This window comes from Peromyscus maniculatus, chromosome 17 (assembly GCF_049852395.1).
Source record: "Peromyscus maniculatus bairdii isolate BWxNUB_F1_BW_parent chromosome 17, HU_Pman_BW_mat_3.1, whole genome shotgun sequence".
Taxonomy (NCBI): domain Eukaryota; kingdom Metazoa; phylum Chordata; class Mammalia; order Rodentia; family Cricetidae; genus Peromyscus; species Peromyscus maniculatus.
Genome location: NC_134868.1, coordinates 65,165,368 through 65,190,182, shown reverse-complemented (window position 1 = coordinate 65,190,182; position 24,815 = coordinate 65,165,368). Strand labels below are relative to the sequence as shown.

Below are 24,815 nucleotides of genomic sequence, written 5' to 3'. Positions count from 1 at the left end.
CACCAATTTTTTCTTTTCTGTTTCTTAAACAATGGAGACCTGAACATGTAGATTAAAATATTTTAGCCTTCTGGTTGTATTGATTGTATTGATATGTCTTGAAATGCCTCTAAGGTAGAATATAGACCATAATCTGCTATACTTTCCTAGTCACAATAAGGACGCTATAATGTGTTTGGGGTTCTAAAGAAATTCTGAAAATTAATAAGAAGGATATTGACTTCTCCATTGTCTTTGATATAAAATGTATTATATTCCTGAAGTGACAATATCCCTCCATACATTAATTTAGTCATCTGTCATACATACATACATATGGAATACATACTTGCATTCATCTTTCTATTAATCTACCTATATGACAGTTCTTCTTGAATGGCTAGCAATGTACCCATAAGTTGAGCCATTTATAATCCATTAAAAGAAAACACAAAGCACAACAAACAGAAAAAAATAATCAATAGCCAAAAGTAGTCAGACATCAGACATACTTTTTACTCAAACCAAGCATTTAATACAAAATGTCAAGATTCAAGTCATGCCTCTACAACAGTGTTTCTCAACCTTCCAGATGTTACAGCCCATCAAAGTAGTTCCTCATGTTGTGGTGACCCCCAACCAGAAAATTATTTTGTTGCTACTTCATAGCTATAATTTTGCTAGTTATGAATCATAATGTAAATATCTGATATGCAGGATATTTGATATGAGCCCCCTGCCCCAAAAGGGGTTGTAACCCACAGTTTGGGGACCGCTGTTCTACAACTTTCTAGCTATATAGCTTTGGGCAAGTCTCTAGGCCTCAATTCTCTCATAATACCTTTAAAAGGCATACTATTCTTGGGAAACACTGAAATAAGCACATGACTTTACTTAATTGATTTATTTTGAAAGTACAAAGAGTGGGAAAGAAGTAGGAAACAGTTCATATATTCAAAGGGTTTCAAACTTAAAATGTTTATTGTAGGAGATAAGAGTTAAGATAAGATTGTGGATACAGGTGGTACCTAATATACAAAGCCAAGGTACAGAGATCAAGGACAATTTAGAAAAGGCTGTTTGAGGTGACTGAGTTAGGAGAGATAGGGGAAGCTGGATTACAAATCAACTTGATGTTATGCCATCCTGAGGTACTTTGCCTTGAGGAATATGGATGCGTTTTAAGAGAAAATAGCTCCTATGTCCTACATCATTCATTTGAATTAATTTTATTATATTTTACATGTGTTACATATAAAACATTGTGCAAACTCTCTCTCTGTAGTAAGATATATATATATATAACAGAGTCATTGAAATATTAAAATTCAGAGATGGGTATGTGCTACTTTGCTTTTTGATAAAACATTGTTTTTAAAATGAACAGTATTATCCAGAACAGATTCTTCTGACTAGAGCATGTCTGCACTGAAAGTGACATGTACCATGCCACACCCCTCAGTTTAACCAAAGAGAAACTTTCATTTGTTTATATGTCGTGCTGAGATGATATTGGAGCTTAAGATACTAAGGTCCTCTATCTTTGCTTTTATCTCAACCGTATTAATGAACTTAGTGTCACTAGGTTTTAATGACACTGTGAACAAGAATAGCAATGAACATCTTGAAATCTTGGGTCAGTGCTATATAAAGTTCACCTTGAATAATGTGTTTATGTATATTCTTTAGATGATCATTGGAAATGCATATTATTTACTTGCATGAAGAAATCTGGAAACCCAATAATGATATCTATATAAATATATTTGAAAAGTACTGTACTGATCGAAAAAAAACAAAGAAGGCACAAACAGGTTGAACATGAGTGCAAAACATAGATGAAATTATCTTTTGGAAGTTTCACTCTATGAGCTGTTACAGAACTTAAACTGATCTAGGCAAAAGGTGATGAAAAGTGTAGCAGCCACAGTAATGGGGAGGAAAAGATAAACTTGAGAAATAAGGTTTGATTGGGAAACTTCATTTTAGACTGTATGTGGGAGGCAAGGGAAATTGAAAATTCAGTGACAGTTCTCATATTTCTAGTGTGGATGCCTGGGTAGTAGGAGATGTCATTGCCAAATGGAGAGAACATTAGAGATGGAGTGAGTAGGCTGTGGGTAGAAAACAGGGGAACTGATTCTGGATAGATTCCATCTGAAATACAACAGCTGTTATGGAATAGACAATCTTAAAAATGAACCTGGAGCTGAGGGGAAAATCTAGGCTGAACATAGATTTTGACTGTCCTCTGCATACCTGTGGCTGTTGTCACTTTGGAGCCTATCTACTTCCCATAGTGAGAGTGACAAGAGCTTGGAGAATGCCAAAGATGACTTTACAGGGGACAGAGACTCTTTAGAAGAACATATGGAGAAACAGAGCTAAACACAGGCTGATGGGGACCAGGGCAGGGTATACCCAGGAGAGCATTATGCTGTGGAATGTACTTCTGCCTGAACTGATGCAGTAGCCTCATCAATTGCTCTGTTTAAGTATTGGTGTCTTCAAATTCACATCCAAATAAGAATGCTATAATGAATATTTCTTTCAAAATAGATCTTTTTCCTTTGTGATATATATTGAATGGTTTCCATGTTTTCCTGTTAATGTTTGACATGTGGTCCTCAACAAATTTTATATATTTTTCTTCCAGATGCATATTGGAAAATATGGATTAAATAAGAATAATGAGCATCTTTAGGATGGTAGCTCCATCTTTGACACTTTCCATGTTTGAGTTTCTATGCTGAGGTCTCATCCCTGAGTCCTCCCTTTTACAAATATTCTCTACTGAATAATCAAAGGTCATTATGTTACTGATTTCCAAATACTGTCTGTTATCTATCTATCTAACCAATATTTCTATCTAATTAGTTTGCTCTATCACCTGCCTATCTTCTAACATTTTACATATATATGTATCTAACTATCTACCATCTATCTCTTTCTATATCTATTTGGATGTCTTTTGTCTACTATTATCTATATCTATCACCTATCTATCATCTATCTATCTATCTATCTATCTATCTATCTATCTATCTATCTATCTATCTATCTATCTATCTATCTATCTAATTGATCTATATATCTATCTATTTATCTATGTATATATCAATTTATCATCTATCATATACATCATATATCTATTGTCTATATATTGTCTATGTATCTTCTATTTGTCATCTATCTATATATCTATCATCAATCTACATACTCATCTTTATTCTTTTCATGAAATCTTAATTTAACAGCAAACTTCTGGCTTGTACTATCTACTTGGCCCACAGTAGAGATCTTGGACTTGAACTTTCTCATTTTACACAACATTAAGTTTTATTTTAAGCAATGCCACCAAAGTAAATCATGATATTCTTAAAAATTTTTCTCATTCTCATCTCTAGTTTTAAAACATATGATTGTTATTAGATCTTCAATCCAAATAATTATGTACTTAAGAACTTCAATAACTGTCATTTATATGCTGTGTTAGTGGGTGTTTTCCAAATCAATAAAGGCAATGAGATACCTGTGTCTGTATGTTCATTCTTCTATATTTATGTTTCCTAAGATTATGTTTAAATATATATATTTATAGTTAGAAATTGGCATGCACAGCTATGGAGGCCAATTATGTTAATAGCTATGGTTGGCAAGTTAGAGACTTAGGAGAACTCATAATAGAGTTCCAGTTTGAGTCAAAAGCTGTAAGAACCAAGGGAATTTATGGCTTGCTTTTCCAAGTCATGTCTGTCCAAAGACAGGAAAAAGTCAATGTCACAATATTAGAAACAGGTAGAGAGAGAGAATTTGCACTTTTCTGCCTTTTATTCTCTTTAAAATTTGCAAATATTGCAAATGCCCCACCCATTCCAATGAATAGCACAAGCTTCATTTAGTCTACTGATTTAATATTTACCTTATCCACAAACATCTTGATTATCCAAAATAATGTTGAGATGCTGAGAACTAACCATCAGTGTTCCCTCACTCTTCTATAACAGTGTCTTATAATCCAATTCATCTGAATGAAAATTCAAATAAATTATTGATATTATATTACTCACCAGCCCAAGACCCTCCAACGAATTACCTGTGACCTTAAAACTTAATGTACTCTTCCTACCTTAGTGGTCAAGGCCACATGAGATCTGACAGGGTGAGTGTCACATTGTGGGTCCCTGGGCTCCAGGCCACACAAGCATTTCTGTATCCTGCATGGAGTCTGCTTAGTAGTCCTCAAGCAAGTGAAGCACTTTTCTACTTTAGGGTTCTAAGGTTTCAGTTTCTTCTATCTCTAAAAGTTTTGTACAATTTATAACTAATTTTTTGTCATTTTGCTACAACCCTAAGCATCAACACTTTGGGTGTAGCAAACTCTGTAGACATTATCTGGTTTCAGCCTAAACAGTCATCTACCATGGGAGGCTCCTGGGAAGATATGATCTTTGTCTAGAGAATAGTGGTATGGTGTGGCTGACAGGATAATGAGAACCTGCATATGAAGCTTACATCTATTTATCTGGGTGACTTGTTACTAAAAACCATTGAATCTTAGTCTTCTGAAATAGAAATGAGGAACCACATAATAAGCAGTTACCATGAGGGCTTTGGAGAAGAGTGAGAGGTTAAGAGCACCTGTTACTTTTGCAGAGGACCTAGTTTGATTCAGCTCCAAGCACCTATATAAGGGCTCACAACTGTAACTCCAGATCTAGAGGATCTGAACTTCTGACCTCCATGGGTACAGGACATCCATGTTGTGTGTAGGCAAAATATGCATACACATAAAAATAAATAAACCTAAAAATAAAAACAAACAAACAAAAAACTAGTCACCATGGCCCACAACCTAGTAGTCGGTTACAAAGTGTAATTCATTTTCCATCACTGTATTCTCTTTTCTTTTTCTCTTTTCCTGGAGGACTGCAAGGCATTATAGGTATCATGTCTGATATTTTGAGTATATTGGTCCCATTCTCCAATTTCTTGTAGTTTTTAACTTTATCTACTGGAATGCCAGATATCCAGATTACCCAAGGAATGTTTTTGGGATGACTCTCTGCCTAGGGATTTTACTGATAGCCTCTGAACTTTGTCAGGAGAATGTAGCAGTTAGGAATAAGAGCTAGTACATCAAATATCAGAGGAATTTCTGATGGAACATGATTTTCAGGGATCTAGATAGATTTATTGCCTCAACCCTTTTGATTTCAGCCCTACCGAGCTCTTGAGATTCACTGAATACAATCCTAACCCACCTATGAACTCTGCTTTAACACTGAGTGTGGCTCTCTGACCACCACATATGTACTTTTATGAAGAGGTCATCAAACCATCACCCATGGGCCAAATTTGGCAAGCAGCCTGCTTATGTAAATAAAGTTTTATTGGAAAGCAGCCACATTCATTTATTTACATATTGTCTAAAGCCACTTTCACACTGTAAGGGCAGAGTTGAGTAGCTACAACACAGAACATATGGTCTGTCAGCCCTAAAACGTTTCCTGGTTGGTCCATTACCTTTAAGTTCCAAGATTCCTGGGTTATTATATATAACCCTTTGTGGTGGCATCTATATAGAAACAATCATGTGTTGGGCTCTTACTGGCTGTCAAGGTTTAGGCTAGAACCTGGACGTATCACAGGGAGTCAGGAGACTCTTCTCAAACAACACAGAATATCCGTGTACCACTGGGACATAGAGCGCCAATTGCCCAGTTTCTATCATTGATCTCTTCTCTGAACAAACCATGAAGGAAAGTTAGCAACAATCAAAACAGGATGTATAATACAAAAGTGTTTTTATACCTACATTTAAAGTTTATTTTTCCCCTGATTCAGGTCCTCTTTGTTTGGAAGTTTCCATGGTGAATAAGTTATGGAGAAACGTAGTTATTCTCTCATTAGGCCAGATCCTAGGTCTCAGCAAAGCTCTGCTACCTAGGACAGGTTAAAATGCAGTGACTCAAAGACATTCATTTAAAACAATTGGCTTATTAAAATAAGGTTTCTTTTGTTTGAAATCTTTAATATTTTCTTATATGTTCCCTAAAGGCTCTTGGAAATACATAACATGTACCCTCCTTTTGTTTGACTATAGCCACAACATACTGCAAACCAGGCATGATGATTACTAATTAGTGTATGATTATATAGGCATCAGATTTAAAGGATAATTTTCTTCCTGGTGAACAAGATAGGCATGGATATAAAACACTTGCAAACTTGGCTCAAGTTAAGAACATGTTTATTTATTTTTTATTTATACAAAAAGAGTTAGGACCAAAGAATTTGTTTTGAAATATCAACTCAACTCTTAACAAAACAAATAATGTATGTGCTTCTAAAATGAATAAATTTATAGCAAGAAAGACATAAAACCGTTATGCTATTTTCAGTCTTCTTCCTATGTGGCTCTCACACCTCAAAATAGATAGCAGCAAATAAAAATTTAGTCTTTTGCTCACACCTAGACCTAAATTGCCATTATTTGCTTATTTGAAAGTATTTGTTTATTTTTGAGACAGGGTCTCATGTAGCCCAGGCTGACTCCTAACTCCCTATGTAGCTGAGAATGACCTTGACGTTCGTGTTTAGGCCGTTTGGAGTGGATCAAACGTTTCCTGCAAAAGAGAAGCAGTCTGCCACCTGAACTACATCTTCAACCACATGGATAAAATTTTTCATGCAAATAGAAAAATAGAAGATAATAAAGACAATGAAGTCACATTCCAAATAATACATTTAGAAGACTGCAAATTCACTAATGGAAATTAGTAAGAGATCATTCAAAAGTTAAATAAATGAGGGTATTACTTAATTTTATCTTAATGATTAATTAACTGATGGATAGTCTTTCCACTTTTCCTTCTTTTGTAGACCTTCAAAATAGAGATTTCCTATTTTTCTTCATTTTTATCTTGAGATATTTGACAGTTGTTTTATGTCTAGAATACAAATTTTTAATGTATAAAAATTTAAATTAGCTTTAAACCTCCTTCTTTCTTTCTTTCTTTCTTTCTTTCCTTCCTTCCTTCCTTCCTTCCTTCCTTCCTTCCTTCCTTCCTTCCTTCCTTCCTTCCTTCCTTCCTTCCTTTCTTTCTTTCTTTCTTTCTTTCTTTCTTTCTTTCTTTCTTTCTTTCTTTCTTTCTTTTTGAGACAGGGTTTCTCTGTGTAGTTTTGGTGCCTGTCCTGGATCTCGCTCTGTAGACCAGGCTGGCCTCGAACTCACAGAGATCCACCTGCCCCTGCCTCCTGAGTGCTGGGTTAAAGGTGTGTTGCCACCACTGCCTGGCTTAATCCTCTTTCTTCTATAGTGTTTTATAATTAAGGGGAAAAACGATCTAACTTGCAAAAGTCGGAGTGGGGGCAGCAGGGCAATGGTGACAGAGCAAACATTACCCTGTCCACTGTGAATCCTGGGTGTTCAACACACAAACATTCTTCCTGCCTCTTTCTCCTTTGAACTGGGAAGCTCCTCTTTTCTCACTCCCTACCGGTGAAGAAACTTACCATTACATTTCTGATCTTCTTGGGACAGGGAAGGGCTCTTCTGGCTCTATCAGACCTCCTCCAGCCTGGTCAACACAGACATACTGGAGAATAAATTAGCTATTGGTAAGTTACAAACTTGGACAGCAGACAGGTCTCTCTTCCCTTGTTCCTGGGTCCATTGTGCCCCAGATCTCTAACATTTTTTTTAAATCCCCATTTGTTGTACCATTTCTGGAGATACTGCAGTACCAGATCAATTCATGGAGTGGATGGAGAAAACTCCTGTTCCAACTCAGACTTCTAAAAATCCGTTTAATATATTGTCCTCAGATAGAGGATGTATCAGACATTAAATGGATAAGAACAGATACTAACTACACTTGATCTTATCCAAAAGGCCAAGAAGCGATGTAACTTTTTAGTACCACATTTCTCATCTATCATTTGCACATACACACCTCTTCTCTGTAGCTTGTTCACCATTAATATATCCATCTTCTTGTATCTTAACTAGAACATATTAAGTACTAGATTCAGGTTCTTCAGGATAGGACACCTTTTGGAATGATCTCTGTAATGTGCCATTTACCTATGCTCCAGACTTCTCTGGATTTTAGTATGTGTCTCTTGTTTGATGTTATTCTTGTTGGTTGTAGTTCCATTTTGTTTATGTTATTACCCTTTGTTTTTCCTGGACAATACTTGATAATTATTCTTATTGTATATAGTTTGCATTAAGTTTAGAACCTTCTTATTTAGACAAAAAAAAAAAGGAAATGTAGTGGTATTTGCTCCACCCATGACCCTGGACTATATGCCCAAAGGAGGTGCTTGCTGTGGTTGACCTTTGATAAGGAGTGGAGGAAGGACACAATCCCTTTTCCTGGATCCTGTCTTTGATGTGGATTTGTTCCTGGTCAGATCAGAGAAAGACTTCTGCTGTCTACTCCGTTCTGTAATTATGAGTATATTTCCTCAATTCATATCTTAATAAATTCTGTTACCCATGTAATAGACTCATGTGGACTGATCTTAATAGAGTTACCAGGAAGATGCCAGGGGCCAGACAGACAGACGTGGAGGAAGCATGAAATCAGGACATACAGAATGAAAGAAAGGTAAAAAGCCTGGAGGCAAAACATAGATGAATAGAAACATTTTCAATTAAGGTAAAAGAGGTAGTGGAGCAAGCCTAAGCTAAGGCCAAGCATTCATAATTAAAAATAAGTCTCTGTGTCGTTATTTGGGAGCTGGTTGACAGCCTGAAGAAATTTCCAACTACATTGTTTTATGCATATTTGTGGTTATGAACAGTGGCTATATTCACTCAATTGTCATCATGGATGATTTAGGTGACTATTCAATATTGAGCATAGGTGGAAATAAAAGAAATTATACATTGTATTTTGCTTTCCTGTTGGGGAGAGAAATCCTTCACATGAAATAGAAAAAATGTTTGCTTTATGATATTTGGGGTCCACTTCCAACCAAATATAATTTTGCTTTTTACTCTTTCCAAATTCTCTGCTTTGTTTAGTTATGGATTTTCATCTTCCTTTGTCCCCTCTTTTTTTGGTGTGTGTGTGTGTGTGTGTGTGTGTGTGTGTGTGTGTGTGTGTGTGTGTGTTAGGGGTGTGTGCAATGGAAAACCTTGAGTATTGTTGCTCCAGAAACAGACAACTTTTCCTTTTCTTCACAAATAGGGCTTCATACTTTTCTGGAACATGCCAAGTCAGCTAGACAGACTAGTTAGGGAGCCTAGAGATACAAATGTCTCTGGTTCTTCCATATTAAGCTTTTTTCACATAGGTTCTGGGATGGAACTCAGGTTCTCTGCTTGCATGGTAGATGCTTTACTCACTGACCTGTCTCGAGCACAGTCATGGTTTTTCTTTAGCTTTCCTGCTTTCAGTTCACTGACTCCTCCTTTCTGATCACTCATTGTAACGGTCTCCTCTTGTCCTTTCCTCTGTCCCTGTATCCCAGAGCTTTGCTCTGACATTCTGTACTGGTTTTCCTGTCTTACTATTCTCCAGTACTGCGAACCTTTATAGTTTGCATAGTTTCCCCAATCCTCAAATAAAATACCTCATTTAATAGATAAGGAAAACTGAAAAAAAAATCAGAGAACTTCCCAGAGTTCACACAGCTGGTGTTAAAATTGGTGCTGAGATTCAGTGTGTCCTGTGATGTGCTTGTGTCACCACATTGGTTTCAAAACACTTTTTTTTTTCTGGACTAATTATTCTGTCTGGTGTCATGTATTTCATGAAAAATATATTGGAAACAATTGGATTTGGTTTGGTGATTTCATTTGGAGAAATGAAAGAAGAAAGTGGGATCCCAAAGCCAATAATGAGTTGATTGCAAAACCGTTGGAGTGTTTTTCTAAAAAAAAAAAAAAAAAAAAAGTCTAAAATTTGCAATATCTAGGGAACAAATGCCATCACTTCCAGCAGAGCCTTCCAACTGTCATCAGCAATTAATTCACTCACTATGGGTTAAAGTGCTTTGTAATGGATCTCTTGGGTGTCTCCTGATTGGGGTTCAGCTATAAAATGTGTTCTAAATGACAGTAGAAGTGGAAGACAAAGGCAGATCCTTTTAATTTTTTTCTACATTAGATTAAAATCATGGTCAGTTTGAATTTGTTTTATTTTTTCACTCTCTTCTCCATTTCATCTGACTGTTAGCAACTCCTATGTAGGCTGGGTTGGAGCTATAAGCAGGAAGAAAAACATTTGTCCTGTCTTTTTGTAAATTTAAGCTCATTTCCTCTTGTCTTTTCTCAGGGGTAAACTTGTATTTCCATTTTAAATACAAGCTCCCAAAGGGCATTAACCATGCCATTTTTACTTAACTGCATTTTATTTTCTTCAGTGTGATGCTTCACTCACATAATTGATCTGTGGCTATAGGAAGAAAATGATGAAACCTGCATTCCAGTCATTGTAAGCTAATATTTTATAGGCTACTGTAATGAAAATTTTGAGCACTGTTATAAATCATATCTGTATATACATAATTTCATGCTTGTGTTGACAGTACTACAAATATATCATGTAACACTAGGCATTTGAATTGAACTCTCCTAATTGGGGTTTGGAGATAATTAGCCAAAGTAGAATAATATTTACCTCTATACTCTTTATAACAGGGGACATTTATAGCCAAGGAATTGATAATACAAACAAAGGCAGGCAGGATAATTCACCACTTTGTGCTTTATTACAGAAGTAGGTTGTACTGTTGGAAATGTTCGGTAATGACCACATACATATTTTAAAACATGAAAAATGTTAGCTTCAGTTTGTATTCCAAAGTCACAGCAATTATAAACATGGGAGCCATTAAAATCTAATTTAAATTATCTCTTGTAATGATACCTACAAATAATTTTATTTTCCTTCTTTCAGTGCAAATTAAATTATTTTCATTAGTTCTATTTTCCCCATTCCTTCCCTTCTTTCTTCCTTTTAAGTTCTTGCTTTTTTCCTCTTCACTTTCATATAAGGAATTATGAAGTATATATTTTAACACATTAACTGGTTTCCTTTTCTGAAACTTTGAATTTAATGGTGATGTAGTCCTTTAGTCTTCATGAATGGATTTCCATTGTTTAATTAAGAGAACATAGCTTGACTTATTTCTTTATCTTTGAACAGAGGAGTAATTCACTTTAGCTTCTTGTCATATCAAGTGTAGATATCTTTTCTTCTGATTTAAGGGTCTTTGTTTTCCATGCCATAGAGAGTTAAATATTTACCCTCCATGACTAACTGAGAACTTAGTAGGTAGGTGACTGGAGCGTTCTGTACCTGGAGAGATGGGTTGTGGATTACACATGTTTTAAATGGATACTGATTTTATTAGATTCATTTGCCTAATTTGAAGAATGCATTTGAGCTGCATAAAATTCTTTAGGATTGCTCATCTTCATAATTTCTACGTCTTTTGTATCTATGAATGTTTAATTGATTCTCTGTTGTTTTCCCCCTTCCCCATTCCCTTGTTATTGACAACTACATTTGTTTTTACTCAGTTAAACCTCTGGAGATTAAAACAGCAAGACTTGATCAGTTATCCTTTTCTTGACAAATTATCAGGAATGAGTAGCCTGCCATTTTGGAAAATGCCTATTTTCTTCCTTAGCTACTTCTAGTAGGAATCTAACTGCATTTTAGAGGGAAGTCAGTTTGGCTGTTAAATATGTTTTGCTGACTAATGAGGATTTGGCACTCTGGGTCACCTACAATATATTTTATGAGTTTGAGTGTGTTTGAAAGGGAACATGTAACTAGTGCTATTATTTCTCTCTTTGTGACTAAAACCCACAGTTTTATAATATGTTGTATTTTTATCTACTAAGAAAAAAATGAGTTGCCACAGAGAAGATAATCATGAACAATCCAGTGTCTACTTCAATATTACTGAGAGATTAGATTAGGCAAAATTTGGTAACTGAAGAGCACAACCAAAGTGTTCACTGATATGCACCAATGAAGAGCAAACTCAGGCTTCCAGTGCAATATAGCAAATTCTTTAGATTGTTTAGTCTTTCTCCCTCATACACTGGATTCTATCTTTATGCCACAGGATAATGGTAGGATGAGTATGATGATTAACATACATAGAAATCTGAAATATTTCACAGTGGCAGTCTCTATGGGGCTATAGAGCACAGGCATCAAAACTGAGAAATGCATTCTGACCTAATGCTGTGTCACACACTGCCCATTGGTCAAGGAGGGTGGCTTGCTGCTTTAATTCATTATGCATACAATGGAGTTGATAATAGTCATGTCTTTTGTTCCCAGATACCACTTGGCCAAGATCTCACAGAACTTGGCTTCTGTGTTCAGGTGGCTTTAATTTGGAATTTGTTCAAATAGCTGAAAGAAGCAAACTGGTACATCTCTCTGGAAAAGAAAGGCATCTGGGTTCTCCCCTAATAATTTGACTCTTACCCAACTCTACCTTTTCTATAGCATCCATGGATACTAAAGAATAGATGATGCTGTTTATTTTATATCTCTGTTTACACTTGTTCTTCTCTGTATGACAAAGTTTCTCAACCTCTGGGTCACAACCCCTTTGGGATCAAATGATTCCCAGGAATTGCCTAAGACCAATGGAAAACACAGACATTTACATTATGATTCACAACAGCAGCAAAACTATAGTTATGAAGTAACAAAATGGTGGAGGGAGTCATCACAACATGAAGAATTACATTAAAGTGTTGTAGCATCAAGGTTGAGAATCACTGCTGTAAGGAAACAGTGCATAAATAGTTTTTACAGTTATATTTTTTAATTCTCCCTGAGAAGGGGAATTTACAAGGCAGAGAATCATTGGTGGTCTGAGACATGTGTGATTATGATACTTACCTGTAACAAACAAAAACAACAGGAGGATATTCAAGTTTCATTCTGTTTCTATGCTAAAACACTCTGAACAAAAGCAACTTGGATAAGGAAAGGGTTTATTTCAGTTTGTACTTCCAGGTCACAGTGCATCATTGAAGGAAGTCAAGACATGAACTCAAGTAAGAACTGAAGGAGAAAGCATCTAAGAACTCTGCTTCTAACTTGAAGGTCATTGGCTCATGTTAAGTTGATTTCTTATAATAACCTAGGCCTACTGGCCGAGGGATCTTGCTACCCACAGTGGGCTGGGGCTCTCAAATCTATCAAGACAATGTTTCATAGACACAGACATAGGCCAGTTTGAATTATGCAATTTTTCGATTGAGATCCTTTCTTCCCAGATGTCTCTAGATTGTGGTGTGCTGACAATAAAATCTAACATAGACAGAAAAGGATCCATTTCTTATTCATCATAGTCCAGTTAAGACATCCATTGGACTTTGAGGCACTCCAACTCCAACAGTGATTTCAAAGACATGGTCACTGTGTATCCCAGAACCTTAAGGATGATTTTTACAATGGTAGACCTGTTCTTGCATTATCTCCATCTCAAGACTCTTTCAAAAATATCCCCAGGCTAGGGGCTGGAGGAATGCCTCAGAAGTTAAGAGCATTTGCTGCTCTTGCAGACAACCTGGATTTTGTTCCTAACACCCTTACTAGATGACTCCTAACCTGTAACTCTAGTTTCAGGGGATAAAATATCTTCTGATCTCTATGGGTACTGAATATATATGGTGCACATACATATGCACAGGCCCTCACACATACACCTACACCTAATATAATTAAATTTAAAAGAAGGTTCCCCAGCTGGGTCCTGTCTTTCTCCCATTGAGACCTATTACCTATGGAAGGGAAGTGATTAGCAGAGGAAGAAGTTGCCTGAATGGTTAATGAATCCCCATTGTTTCATACTCAGTCGTTGTCAATCAGTTCTAACAATTAATTCAGTTCTGAAGTCAGATTCCATCTATGGAGATGTGCCCTGCTGCTGCAACAGTGCTCGTGTGTTGTTTGCCCTTTCTGCTATTTTTTGCTCTTTGTGCAAGTCTCCCTCTGCATCTTATTTCTGCCTTGTTTGAAGATAGCCCTGTCCACCCGAACCATTTTTGAGAAATTGACACTCAATTTGATTGCATATTATCTTATTTATTTAAAATTCTGTGGCAAGTACTGCTCGAAGTATAAGGTCATCCAATGTTTGTGACTTATTTAATGTCTTTGGTTCTTTTACTTGACTTTAAGAAAAAGCTTTTAAGGTTGGTCAGATTACTAGTGAAACAAATGTACCAAGTGTTTGTCCTTATTGTTTCTGCTTCAGTTATTTGTAACAGCTTCTTGATAAGAACAGGTCAGATAATAGTGAATTGGACTCTCTATTTGCCTCTGTCCCTGACAAGTGAGAAATTTTAGCCTGTGTTCCTTGACTTATATCTTATACTGTGAAATCATTCTGCTTTCATTTAGCACCAATTTTAGTATATTTAACTTATCACCCTAGAAAATCATTTCTTGGGAATGAGTTTTTTTTTCATTATATTGCAATGGTGGTTCATTTGGATTCTATTTAAGGCCTTATTCTATTTTGAAATGGCACATTTATTTTATACCCACTGCTCTACATATTTTCTTATAATAGAAACTATCTGTAGACTCCATTTATATTAATATAAGCACCTGAACATTTGACATTTTTTTTTAGTATGGAGAGAAATATTTTTTGTACTAAAATATCTTGACTTAGAATAGCATATAACCTTTTTTCCCCTTTTAAATCAACCATAAGTTGAAAATGATTAAGTTGAAAGGATTTTGATTTGTCTAGCCTACTGAACATTAGTTTGGCAGCATACAACCCTGCAAGGGGTGTCTTCTTCCCCCAAGTGCTTGTTTGGCTCACTGGAACCTGTGGCTAAGGGCAGCTGCTCAGTCTCAGAAGCTCTATCCATAGTCTAAGAAAGATCAAAACTCAGAACTCAAGACATGGATCCTATTAACATGTTTTGCATTAATCACACACCATTAAGAAGGATCTTATGTCAATCTACCACAGATCAGAAGAGTGTGTGCTGAAAATCTTCATTAGTATAATGGGATTAAAATTACTTATTTCTATGGTTTTTAACTATAATTTGCTTTAACTGCAAATTAATTTTGATTCCTCTTGTTGTGCTTGGTGTCATTTGATAACAATTGATATGGGAAATTTCTGAGCCCTTTCCAATGTCTTCCCTGAATCTTTAATTCAAGAATTTTTTTAAAGAAAAATTTTCAAGGTGATTCTGAGAAATGGCAACTGCATATAACTTCCTCATAATCTAAGGATTCTGAAGCACTTAGTTCTTCCTTGGACGAGAGACTGCCATGGCAGGAGATGTTAGGTTTGAATAAGTCTTTAAGCTGAAGAAAATAGCTAGAGAAGGTCAGCTTTAACTCAAAGAGTTTTCATCTTTTTTTAAATTACTTTTAGCTGACATGTGTTTATAATTATAGTTCACATTGTGATCTTGTGGTCTATGTATTCATGTGGAGTGGCTAAATCAAGCTATTTAACATACACATTACCTCATGCACTTGTGATTTGTGGTTAGCACACTTAGCATCCACTCTCAGTTGTGTTCAAGCATGCACTGGGTTGTTATCAACTATAGCAACCACACTATCCAAATATATCTTGAATTATTCCTCTGTGCTCGCTGAAAGTTTTTGTCCTTTGTGTGACACTCCCTCAACTCACTTATACCTCATCCCTTTTACTATCTCTTCTATGAGTTCTACTATTTATGAGTTCTGCTATTGTAGATTCTGCCTCAAGTGACAGTTCTGTTTTATAGATCCTGAAAAGGACACAATGCACTGAATCTGAAGATTGAGATCTTCCATTATTGTGTTTGGGATGTTGTGGGAAAAAAAAAGAGATGAACATTTGTACATCTTTCTTTGCATATTTCTTTAAGGGCTTTACTTGGAGGCTCAGAGTCTACATAAACCCTTGTCCACAGGGAAAGAGATAATTTTAGAAATTCCCTAAATTCAAGGACATGGGATAAAATATAAACAGCAAACAAATAAAACAAAGCAAAACAAAACATAATTAGACAACTGCAGATAAAATTTCTTTTAATGATATATCTATTTTTTTATATAAAAATGAAATTTATAATTTTGTATGTCAGTAGCTGGAAGCCTTCTGACCAACTGAAACATTTGGCAAGATCTTGACGTGGTTTTGGTTGTTACAAGCCACTGTGCTACTTCTGCCATTTAGTAGGTTACAAAAGATACTCCTAAACATCCTATGATGTAGAGTGGCCTTCATGATGAGGAGTCAGCCAACTATGTAGTCAATAATGCCAAGGTTGAGAAGCTCTGTGCTGGAGATAAAGACAGAAGTCTTACAACTTGGAGAAGAATCAGAGTGGTCTAAGAACCTTCATCTGTAGGACTATGTCTTAGTTAATTTTTTTTATTGCTATTGCGGCACCATGACCTAGAAAACTTATAAAAGAAAGTATTTACAAGTTCACAGTTCCAAAGAGTTAGAGTGAATGAGCATTACAACAGGAAGCATGACAGCAGGCAGGCAAGCATGGGAGTCGGAGAGAGCAAACTGTGAATGGCATGGGCCTTTGAAACCTCAAAACCACCCACAGTGACACACCTCCTCCAACAAGGCCATTCCTCCTAATCCTTCCTAAACAGTTCCATCAACTGGGAACCAAGTGTTTGATGGAGCTCATTCTTATTTAAATCACCACAGACCAGATGCCACAAGAAAGTATATAGAATACACAACTTGAGAGCAAGGAACTGAATTGTGGGAAATCTGCTTTTATTCAACTTGAAATCTAATTTGAGGAAATTAAAAATATGGATGTTAATACTTAGCAAATTGTCCAGAACAAATGCTTCAGGATGATCTGTTAGTGTATTGGTCCTTGAATTTATACTACAGATTTGAAATAAATTCTAAGGACTCATGGATATATTGCAATAATTCTTCAGACTGAAGATAATTCTTTCATAGAAATTCTGATTATTTATGCTTTTTTCATTAAAATCTTTGAGTGGGTAAAATTATTGAGAAATAAGAAATAAAGAATTATCAAGATTTCATGAAAATAGATGGAAACAAGGGTAAGATAAAGTTAAAGTGGAATAATTCTAATAGGCTTATTAGGGTTGTTGTTGTTGGAGGGATAGATAATTTCGAAAGCCATTCTCAGGAAGTAGACAAAGCAGTTCTTTTGAGCCTAATATGTATGAATAATAGCAATTATTGCTACTGAAAAAGACACTGGTTTCAAATGAATAAGGGGGGAATGGCGTAGGTAGAAGACTGACCCAAACAAGAGGACGAAAAGAGAAAAATACACACAGCAAAGTGATGAAACAAGTTTAGAGTGATTTGCCTCCAAGGAAAGATGCTTATAAGTGGACTGGAGTTTTCAACCAAAGGATAGAAACTCTCCAGTTGAGTAGAGATAAATGGTAAGATTGGTTGCAAATGTGGTTTGGTATTCAATAAATCTGTTGCAAGTTCTTCTTGCACACAGCCTAACAATACATAAAAACCCCTGAATCTGGGTGTGTGCTTAAGTCAAAGTTCTGTCCAGTGGAACCCTGAAAAGGTGTGGTAATGTTCCCTTTCCTTGACCTGATACGATACATCCTCTGCTTGTAAGTTCCTCTGTCTTCCTGAGATGGTTGGTTTTGGTAGTCAACTTGATGGGATTAAGAGATGCCTCTCGTGGTAAAATACTGTATGTATCATTAGAAGTTTTCACAGAGTGGATTAACATGTAGGACAGTCAGTCTGGGGAGAAAAGTTCTACCCAAGACATAAGGGACATTGGTCAAAGGGCTGATGGCTTGGATGAAAGAAGGAAGTCAGTCCACAAGGAAGCTGTAATCCTCTTTCTTGCTGAGTGAATATGTTTATTGATTCTTGTCACTTCCTGATGCAAAACTCTAGCTTCTTCATGTTTCGATGAAGAATCAATAGAGGGAAGTTTCCATGCTCTCATTGATGGATTGGCTCTGCTAAGATTGCTCCTGCTTTCTAGACTGGGAACCTACCTCTCTGCTTCTACGTTACATGCACAGCCACTGTTGGATTCACCAGTCCCTCATCATACTAGACAAATCAGTAGGTTTCCATTGCAATAGTGAACCTTGCCCAGTTCAATCACCATGCTCACTGGTCAGGTGCGGGATATCCAGCAGTGGCTCTGGAAGCCCTAGTAGGAGGTATTACAAGAGGAAAGATGAATAGTACCCAGTGTAGCAGGAATCTTAGAAGGTCTTATTAATAAAAACAAATGTGGAGCCAGGTATTGGGGTGAATGCTGAATGATCAGAGAAGCAGAACAAGTCATAGGCACTTTACCTCGCCAATTCCTCAGCTGATACTGTTTCCTCAGACTGGAAGTCTTTAAGTCCTTATCCAAATGGATCTCAGCTGAATTACTGCTCAAAAGCCTAAAAGCACTAGTTCCTGGTTTTCATGCCTTATATACCTTTCTGCTTCCTACCATCACTTCCTGGGATTAAAGGCTCTTGTTACCACGCCTGGCTGTTTCCAGTGTGGCTTTGAATTCACAGAGATCCAGATGGATCTCTGCCTCAGGAATGCTAGGATTAAAGGCATGTGTGCCACCATTTTCTGGTCTCTATGTCTAGTGGCTGTTCTGTTCTCTGACCCCAGATAAGTTTATTAGGGTGCACAATATTTTGGGGAACACAATATAACCACAACCCAGAGTCCCTAAATGAGTGTATGGCACTCCCACCTGACATCTGCCCTGAACTGGTATTAGCAACAGGTGAACTTTCCCTGTGTAAAGTCACTGTGATTTTGCTCACAGCAATTAGCTAACTTGTTTCAGTCACATATATACATAAGTGTTACCCTCCTGTTAAATGCATTGGGATCTTCCTAAACATAATATATATCACTGTAAGTAATTTGAAATAATTAATATGACCTAGTCATAGATGTGAAATATTATCATAAACTGATTGTATGGCTCTAAACATCACAGTTCTCCATGAATGACACTGGGGTTCAGTTATCGACAGAAGTAATGTCTGTTTCCAGTGAACCAGCAATTTCACTTCTAGGAATTAGTCTTAAAGAAATACCCAGGAATTTTCTAAAACATAGAAACATGTATGAATTTATTTCATCTTAAATAAAAATTTAAAGTAATATTTCAAAAGTACAATAGAAAATTATTTAAATAAATATTGGTGCCCTTACTATGTACTATTAGAAAGTTGTAGAAATCACTGTGAGTATAAGTGACTTTAAGAGAAAAATTCAAGTTATATAGTTGTCTTAAAAATGGCAAGTTATGCAGCAATACGACAGTATATTGTCATATTGAAAACCAATGTGCCAAAATGCTAATGACTTTTATTCTCTATTCATGAAGCCTTTCCTCCACCTGTGAATTCTAAGCTTTCAAAGATGAGCAGGTTTTACTTTTGCATTCCAGGAAACTAATAAAATGGATATCTTTATACATGTCAGCTCATTAAAATCATTCACAAAATGCATGGAAGTTTTAAGATGCTGTGCATTCAGCATCCTTTATATTCTGCTGGGAACTCAGTTATAGAGAAAGTCACAATGATCCAGCTGTGTTATGGGTCCTGGACTTTTACATTGCACAGTTTTTCTTCTATGAGGACTGGTTTTTACAACTAACACCTCAAGGAAATAACTCATATCAATAAAATTACTCTCAAAAATCCCTTGGGAACATCCTGCAGAGAGGAAAGTTTAGAGAGTTCTTTTTTCAGAATTATGTGAAATCCATGATTAAAGATTCACTTACAAACATGATTGAGCAGGAAGCGACTGTAATGGGACATTATTATAGAAGAGACCAGGGAGGGTACCAAGAGGCCCCTGCATCCACACTCATGACAAACACTTCCTGAGTACAGCAATGGAAAGTGTCACCATATTGTATCCAGTCATTTTTTTTTTTCAGATCAAGCAGAGAACATAACTGTCAAAGGATAACTTCCAGTGTTTTGATGTCAAGCTAGTCTTTGCTAGTTGAGAAGCATACATTTTGAACCAGAAAAGTAACCTAAACAAAAACTATAAAATCACTTTTAATTTAAAGCTCCAAACAACTAGCATCATTCTTGATATGATATTTAGTACTAGAGATAATCTAAAACCTTTCACCTTAACCTCACAATTCGTTCTCTTTCTTGTCTAATATAACCTCTAAATGAAGTGGCCACAATTAGAAGCGATTTTATGTGAATGCCCATTGCAACACTAATATCATGTATACATGTATTAGAGTTCATGGACTCATTTTTTATTGTGTCTTTAAATCAAGCATGCAGTGCAAAGTGTTTAACGAGGTACCAGAGTTTGGAAGTTAATCACCCTTCTGTAATTTTACACACATTTTGCTTGTGTTTTGTGTAGGGAAAATTAAAGCTTCCAGCTGCTATTACATATGATGCAGAAGTCCCCAATTCACTTAAAAGTAGTATTTCCATTCACATGGAAGAGATTAGGACAATATCTTCTGTAATTTAGTTGAAGGACATGGAGGAGATGATATCTAAAATCATGCTGCACTAAAGTATAATAAAAGAATAAAAGGCCACCACCCATGGAGGAACTGTGTTCATAATGCTCTTAAGGGACACCATTTGGTTAGGTTGGCTGAGTTTTCTCATTAAGATGAAACATTACATTCTTATGCTTTGTGAATCCATTCTGATCACCTATAAGCAATACTAACATAAGCTTATAAAATATTTTGGTTAGAAATTGGGTGGAAACATTCAGTTGTGGTATGTGATAGTACTGTGGTGTGGATATGAAACATCTACCATAGACTCATATTATTTGAACATTTGGGCCTCAGCTGGTGGTGCTATTTAGAAGGTTGGAAAGCCACTAGGAAGTAGAGCCTTTCTGGAGCAAGTGAATCACAGAAGGAGGTGGTGGTGTGAGTTTTAATATCCTGGCCTCACTTCCTGTTCATTCTCTAATTCCTGGCTATGCATACAATATGACAGCTATCTTCCATTCCTTCTGACATGCCTTCCCTGTCACAATGAAATGTGTTCCCTAAAAGTTTAAGCCATAATAAACCCCCTTTGCCTTTAATCACCTCTTGTTAGGTATTTGGGCATGATGAGTAAAGAACTAATACAGATTATCAAAATCACTAAAGACACAGAAACACTATTCTTAGTCAGGATAAGGATGATCCTATGACAGAAGGGCTCAAGATAAAGGAGTAGTTGGAATGTTTGTATGTGATTCAGCAAGAGAGCACATTTGAGGAGATGAGTATGAATTCAGTAGGTCTAATGAAATGTTAAAGTTAAACCTATTACACAGTTACAAAATATCTCACTTTTACAACTTGGACAAATGTAGGGTACGAGTAAATGTGTTTTCTTTAAGGACTATTACTCTAAACACAGTATTAAAGACATGCAGACAATCATAGTCACTTTGATGTTTTAAGTGGTATTTCACACTGGCTTTTATAGATTAACCTTCTGTAACATTCCACAAACAGCCATGACTCTAATTGTTATTAGTCTCAGTGTCATTGGCTATTTAAAGTGGGATTCTCTCCAGAATCTGGGGTTTTCTTTTTCAAAACTTTTGGATATTCATGCAATCTTTTCAAAGTATAGAATGTTCCAGTAGAACATAAACTTGGATGAGATTTTCAATAATGAGAAAGTTGAGTTCATCCTAGGTTTCCTGTTTTGTCAATAATTATTAGTTTGTCACCTTTCTTTTTATTACTTTTGACATTACTCACAAGGTTCTTCCAATTGACTGGTTTTCCATTTGATGATTTAGATAGTTAGGATCCTGCCTCCCTCTGATAGTGAGCAAACAGCTGGGGAAGACCCTGAACACTCATTCTCTATCTGCTGAGTAGCACAGATGTTTATTAGCAGTGGTGACTTGACTTCATGGATGTGGACTTTTTTCATCTTATCTCTATTTTTCTACCCTGAAATTGCATTTGATTATATATTTATAAGCAATGGTGGGGGTTTTCCTACTCCTTTTTTTGAAGCCTCTACAGTAACATTTGGCTGAATACTCTTCTATCTTAATGAGTTTTCCTTTAACACCAATCCATGTACTCAGTGCTAAGTTATATATCAACTTCTGTAATTCTTTATGGGTTTTCAAGATATCCATAGAATTGAGGGGTAATATAGAGTCTGGTCATGATATCAAGGAAAATAGCAATTATACTTTATGATTCTGAAAAGCAGCACGTTGAAATGACTGGATGTAGTATGAATCTTAAAAGGTCTTATTAATAAAAACCAACCCGGTGCCACTTATTGGGATGAATGCTGGAAGATCAGAGAGACAGAACAAACCATAGCCACCTTGCCTTGACAATTCCTCAGCTGATCCTGTTTCCTCAGACTGGAAGCCTCAGGAAGTCTTTATCCAAATGGATCTCAGCTGAACTGCTTCTTGAAAGCCTGAAAGCTTAACCAGCTCTAGTTCCTGGTCCTCACGCCTTATATACATTTTTCCTTCCTGCCATTATTTCCTGGGATTAAAGGCGTGAGTCACCATGCTGTTTCCTGTGTGGCTTTGAACTCACAGAGATCCAGATGGATCTCTGCCTCCCAAGTGATAGGATTAAAGACGTGTGTGGCACCATTTTCTGGCCTCTATATCTAGTGGCTGTTCTGTTCTCTGACCCCAGATAAGTTTATTAGGGTGCATAATATTTGGGGGGGGGCAAAATATATCTCCACAACTGGATATGGATGTGCCTTGAGTTGATCACATTTAAACCATTGCTAGAACTTCCTGCTGTATTCTTATTGTCCCCACCAAATCTAACCACCAGTCTCCTATTATCACCGTCTACAAGTTTCAGTTGTTTCAAACCTAGACTACTGTCCACTAATTAAAATCTTAGAACTCTATTTCCTTCTATAAGATTCATATTTGAGTCGATGAAAGGCATTTTTCTAGGACATTGATTCAGTTTCAAACTATGGGGAGAATGTGTTACATCTATTCAAATTCACCTGATGACTCTTCTTCTATATGTGTATCTGAAAGGAGTCCCATAAAGATAATGGGCCATGCATTTTCTTCATGGATCAAAGCTAAATATGAACCTTGGTGGCTTCTTTAACTGGTGGGAGACAGATAAGAACATCTCTAGATGGTGGATTACAGCTTATTTTTCAGTAAACACCATACCACCTCGTAAGAAAGGGCTGAATGGGAAGACTGGAATTTTGATACATAGGATTTTATGGAAAGGGGACAATAAATGCTTTTGGGAAAATAATGGAAGACAACAGTAAACAATTTTAATTTTAAAAATCAAGAAGCTGAATCAAGAGGACTCTGAATTTTGAGATCAGGCCATACTATCTAGCATGTTTGAAAACATCTTGATCTACATAACAAGACCCTGTCTAATAAAAGCAAATGCAAAGTCAAACAAATGAATTTGAAGTTTTGAGCAATGGGTCTAAATTTATTGTGATAAACAACATCCAGTTGTGCATGATCATATAAGGAGAACTAGGGGTATGATGAGTAGGTTCTAAGGAAATATAAAAATCAAAGACATAAGGAATATTTACCAATGCTAGACAGAAAGAGTAGCCGAGCTGGGTGACAAGGGAGCAACAACATTTAGGATCTTGCGTAGACAGACAGCAGAAAGGTCAAGAAGAAAGTTGCCAATGATACTAAAGCAGCATATTGTGCAACAATTTGTGTGTAAGAAATAATAAAAGAGCAAAAGATCATGCAGTTGAGATGGGAATGGGAGGGCATGGGAGGCATGGGAGGCACTGGAGGAAGAAAGTGTGGTGTGGAGATGATGCATATACAGTACTATTGTATGAAATTCTCTAAAAATAACAACAAGTAAATGTTAAAAATAACTATTGGAATGAAGGGCAGAAAAGCAGAATGTTTTGACCAATAATTTAGAAATGATTTAGTCATGGTATGACCGTGGTAGAAGGTCATTGTCATAGAATGAGAAGATAATTTTAGTCTAAGAAGTTATTAGATGTGAAAGTTATTGAGCCAAAGCCTTCTTGCTGTGGTCACTTTCCGGCCTTGAGTCATAGCCAGAGAGAATGTGAAGGGAAAACTATGACATTCAAAGAAGGATGACCAAAAAAGGGGAGTATTTGAAAATCTGTGGATGGGTGTAATGAGGTGGCTGGGAGAGTGAGAGAACAGGGGCAGGGCATGAGCTCAGGGAAATAGTTTCATTGAGTGAAAAAATAACTGGGACATACAAGTTTAGAGATTATGAAGGTAAGAAAATATATTTTTTCTTACCTCAGGGAAACATAAGAGTCTCAGCCTTGAATTGGAAGAAATCCTATCCTCTTCAGAACAGGCTAATTTCCTGTGACACAAACGGAATGGAGGGAGCATTGGGGAGAGGGTGGAGATACTAAAGATGCATCCAAATCACTGGCTTCTCAGTAGAGGTTCCACAAGGCATGGGGTTAGTGTTGTGACTGTTTGCAAAAGAGGAGAAATGAGGGGCTAGACAAGCATGGAGTTGGAGAGAGCAATATAGAATAGATGATAAGAACAGGAAAAATGATGTCTATGTACCTGAAATATTGCCCTCTGCTGATATGGTCTGAGATAGAGGCTCAGTTTTGGGTATCATGCCCCTGTCCTTGGGCTGTTGGTGAAGGCAGCTGTGGTCATCATCCCAGCATGCATTGGAGGGTATTAACTTGGATGGCAAGTCACTGATTATGTTTTTCTGTTCTTATTTTTAAAAAGTAGCGCATTCCCATTATTTATAGATACTCAAGGCATTTCCTCGGCAGCATCCTTACAGATGAGTAGCTTACAGGTTGTTTTGGATG

At 36.5% G+C, this 24,815-nt stretch overlaps 1 non-coding gene across 1 annotated transcript; it reads right to left on the bottom strand.

The window, feature by feature from the left end:
• Nucleotides 1–7,694: 7,694 nt before the first annotated feature.
• Nucleotides 7,695–7,889, bottom strand: LOC121823597 (U2 spliceosomal RNA). Its single transcript, XR_006065113.2, has one exon. It is a non-coding gene; the product is annotated as a U2 spliceosomal RNA (small nuclear RNA).
• Between the last annotated feature and the right edge of the window lie 16,926 nt (nucleotides 7,890–24,815).